The 4,357-nt window shown below is 43.1% G+C and overlaps 1 long non-coding RNA gene across 9 annotated transcripts; it reads right to left on the bottom strand.

Moving 5' to 3' along the window:
• Positions 1–4,356, bottom strand: LOC123112096 (uncharacterized). 9 transcript variants are annotated; one of them, XR_006455117.1, is made up of 5 exons: positions 3,408–4,351; positions 3,196–3,292; positions 2,550–2,639; positions 706–1,501; positions 1–310 (listed from the first exon to the last, which is right to left on the bottom strand). It is a non-coding gene; the product is annotated as an uncharacterized lncRNA (long non-coding RNA). The 9 variants fall into 9 exon arrangements; XR_006455114.1 differs by having other exon boundaries at positions 2,550–3,960; positions 4,284–4,356; XR_006455115.1 differs by having other exon boundaries at positions 706–925; positions 1,024–1,501; positions 2,550–4,351.
• Position 4,357: the final 1 nt, after the last annotated feature.

Below are 4,357 nucleotides of genomic sequence, written 5' to 3'. Positions count from 1 at the left end.
CCGTGCTTTATTATTACTAGAAAAAATCACATGTCCGTAAGCATATATGTGTCAGCATGTTTGAAGGAATTGTAGTAGGGAGATGTACATACTTCTAGCCAAATTGAAAGGAATTGTAGTAGGGAAATGTACATACTTCTAGCCAAATTGACAATGATCACTGATGCACTTGCTAGGTTGCTTGCTCCGAAAAGCACCTCCTTGTGCCATGGACGCCAACATTTGAGTTCCTGGACCGGATTCACCGATGATTGATAGTGTCTCTATCTTGCACATGGTTCCGACTCCGCCCTATCTGTATCGCCCATGCCTGCATAGATGGACTTCTTGGGGTCATGGCAAGTACCAACAAAATAAATAAACATATTTATGGTTTGAAACCTATAAAACAAATTAACACTCGAATACATTTTTTTTGCACATACTACCACTCAAATAACTTTGCAAGTAGCAAAACAATAGTATGAAATTACTCAAAACTACCAAGATCCATTCTTGGAATCAATTCATTATCAGATAGAATGATGTCCAGCCCTCTCCTATTACAACATCACATGCGATATAAATCAGATTTGTCAAGTTATAGGATTAATAAAAAATTAATACACAATTTTACATGCCTACAACAAACTCATTGTCTTGATTATATGGACATTTTTTCTATTTACGCATAAATGTACTCACCGAACCGAGTTACTAAATTACCTCATGAAGTTTCAGGACGTCTTCACCTTTTTTTTTTGTGGGTGGAACGTCTCCACCACGAGCAAATTCCAAGTGAACTACGCTCTTGCACATATGCACTGTTGGAACTCTGAATTTCGTTATGTACATCTGTTTGAGCCTTCAAGCTTCTCTTTGTAAGCGGCTGCTTGTTCCAGAGGTGCAGCAAGCTCCATCAAGCTGTGATTCCGCGAGGAAGCATCTGCAGTAGCAGGCTTTTTGATGGTGTCTTGCATGGAATTGTTCTTCAGAAAGTACAAAAAAGCACCATCTATATAGAAACAGAGATCAATAACACACCTCAAGATCAGTAACACTTGGTCACTAAAACATCAGAAAGTATTCTTCTGTTAAAACACACAACGACAGTTAAAATGCATCAGTACATTGCTCTTGTACTGTGTGAAACAAACTCCCATTGATATTTTGAATCCCGAATCTGTAGGGAGAACAGAAGGCTGAGGCTACTCATAAAAATCTTGGCATTCAAGGCCACACCTATGTCAAGCTTCTACCATGAGGCACCTTCTCTCCCAAGTCTGAATACTGTAAGGTAGACATGGAAACAAATCAATTATCTCTACAGTTTGCTAGCCCACATTGGCTTTAACATTCAGAAGTACTTATTCTTCTGAAGTGCGCAGTTGACCAAGTCACCGAGCCGGGGAGAAATAAGTGACCCAACTATGAATTGTTGAGTTCTTTGGCCATTGCAAACCCAGATGTCGCTGCTTCTTACTCCTCCAGGTTCATGCTAGTTATTGTTCCTGTCATACACCTGCACATGCAGCAAAAGAAAATTCAGAGATATAAGATGACAGAGAGTAGAGAGCTTGTACGCCGTGCCCATAGGCTGCCCCCTGAGCAAGTTTCAGGCAGCCGGATGCCTTAGTTGCTCCCCTTTTCTGGTCTGTTTCTGGTTCTGGCGGACGCACGCAGGCAGGGCCAGCCCATGGGTCGCAGCTTCAGTTCATCGTCGGTTCATGCATCGCCATTGTAGATAAGAAGATCTTCTCGCCCTAAGACGGTGCGCCTGACCCGCTTCTCTTGGGAGGTCGCATTCCGTTCCAGCGGAGGAGGACCGAGCATGGACAGGGGCTCCTGCCATCCAGGAGGTGCACACGCTCCTTCTGCTAACGTCTCCCTAGCTCCAGACACCGCCAGCACCTCCGTCTGACGCCACCGTTATACAAAGAGAGGGGAAAAGGAGAACGCCAGGCAAACACCTAGGCAAACGCCGGAAGCCGGGCCACCTCATACGCGGGAACGGCAGCACCAAGGAGCACAAGCTAGAGATGTGGAGGAGAAGAGGGGTCGATGCTAGCTCGATTGGGCGGCGGATCAAGGCCCTCCAATGGGCGCCATCGTCTTTGCACGGACCAGCGATGCCGCGCCTGGCTTCCGTCGTCCTCGTTCTACTGATAACCACCACCGGGCTCAGTGGCGGCCATTGCCGCTCCTTGCGTCTGGTGTTGGCCAGCAGTGTCTGGAATTACCAGCAGGCAGCCTGAGATCGACGGCCTGGAGGATGCATCCCCTGTCGGCGCCGAGACACGTGAGGCCCAGGCGCCCAACAGCAGGAGTTGTTCCGCGTTGCCCTCGTTGATGCAGCCGATACCCAACAGTTATTTCGATTCGATTTGTTCTCATGTTACACGATGTGATCAGGAGGCAGATTTTTATTCTCGTACGCAGTCCAAGTTGTATACGTCGTTGTACGCATGCACATTACTTGGTTTGGAAACAATTGTCACCGGCCAACGAAACGGTTTTTTAGTACCACCTCGCGTATATGTTTTAAATTCAAAGTGAAAGCGTAAACTTACGGGAAGAAGCGTATTGTGACGGTGAACCCGGAGACCCAATCCGTGCTTTATTATTAGGGAGAGACTAGCAAAAAGTCCCGTGCGTTGCACCTGGTGTACAAAAAATAGATATATGCTTAGACAGTTGAAAAAAACTACCACTAAAACAACATCGCAATCAGTCAAACAACCATATCATAACAAATTTTTCAAATGTTTTTTTGTTAAAAATGATTTTCAAACAATAATTACTTTTTCAATTTGTAAATCTCGCACCATTCTTAGAAAACAAACTAATAAGTAAACATGGATATGCTCTTACTTGATTTTCCACATGGCAAGTTGAAACAAATTTTGTTATCAAAATCGAAGCACAGTATCAAAAGTATTGGGATAAGATTTCCGATCAAGATTGATGAATGATTTTGGTTTAAATAGTTAACAAACAATGCAATTAGATCTCATTGTTGCATGCCTAAGGCTCAAACCCAAGAATAGCCATGCACCCATAGTGAATAATAACCATTCAAACCATCATATGCTTAAGACATCACTAATGTTATGTTTCTTAAGGTAGGCCCAAAAATATAAAATAGCATGCTAACAAAATAGGATCAGGAAAGAACAAAGCAATATTTTTCACTGACAAAGATATAAAAGTAGCTACATTATATATAGAAATTGGCTGATCAGACTTCTCTCACACAGGAGCAATCCGTAGTTCTCAAGCTCTCTACACAGGTACTGGATAGCATCTTGCTCAGCTTGAGATGAATAAGAACAGCATGTCAAAACTTCAAAGGCAAAGGAGTCAAAGAAAAAACATGCTAAGCTGTTCAAACAAGATATTTCTTGAACTGTTTCTCCATGTAAACTTACTAAGCCAATCGCTTCCATTAATTCTATCATACATATACCACGTACAATCATCTTCTCTCATGTTTCCCGCCACACTGTTTTAACCCCGCTGCACTTATAGCTGTTAATAGGGAACACAAAAAACATGTATAGTGTTCTCCGGCATGAGAGGGGCTCTCACATCCAACAACAGAAGAGCGATCTCCATCGCAGTTCGACAAAAACCTGGATGCTATGCACCAGTTTTAATCTTGGCTCTTTCTTACAACCTATATAATCGCAAGATGAAGCAGATGCTGAAAACAAACATTCCAGAAGAAAATGCCATGGTTATGTGCATTATCAAAAACCCCAAAATTAAATGCATTTAGTAGGAATCCATACTGTCTCTCAAAGACATACCAAACTAACTATTAGATGAACACAAGAGCTATTCAATGAAACCATCCCTTAGCTCTGTGCAAAAATCTGATTATAATAGAGGAAATGGTTTATTTGGGGCTCCCTCTTGGCCCCGGTGATCAGGTGGCAGCTCTATCCATATTTCACGAGTTCGTCAGCGGGCTGACAGGTACTGCAGGAAATATATAGATTATTGCCCTCAATCATGTGTAATAAATTTGTACATTCTGTCTGTATTTGGTAGTTATTTCTAGCATAAAAATTAGGTAGTAGCAGCACCTCTAAGTGACAGAGTGACATACATAGCAGCATGCCAATCATGGCTCACAAGATTCACAGATATGCATACGAAGAAGAAAAAAGAAAAGCATGTGTATACGAAACCTGCATTAGTGCATCGTTCTGAACACACACAAAGTAGGAGAACGCCCAGGCAGAGTCAGAATTCTGTCAGGAAAGAGGCAGGCACAAAATCAAGAAGGCGTGCGTGCATACCGGCACCTCCAATAAGGAATCCGTGAAGCCGCCACTCCATCCGCTCTCGCAACCAGCTCGGGTCAACGCGGCCG

This window comes from Triticum aestivum, chromosome 5B, assembly GCF_018294505.1.
Source record: "Triticum aestivum cultivar Chinese Spring chromosome 5B, IWGSC CS RefSeq v2.1, whole genome shotgun sequence".
NCBI classification, from domain to species: domain Eukaryota; kingdom Viridiplantae; phylum Streptophyta; class Magnoliopsida; order Poales; family Poaceae; genus Triticum; species Triticum aestivum.
Note: the sequence above shows the minus strand (reverse complement) of the source record. Positions and strands in the feature narration are given on the sequence as shown.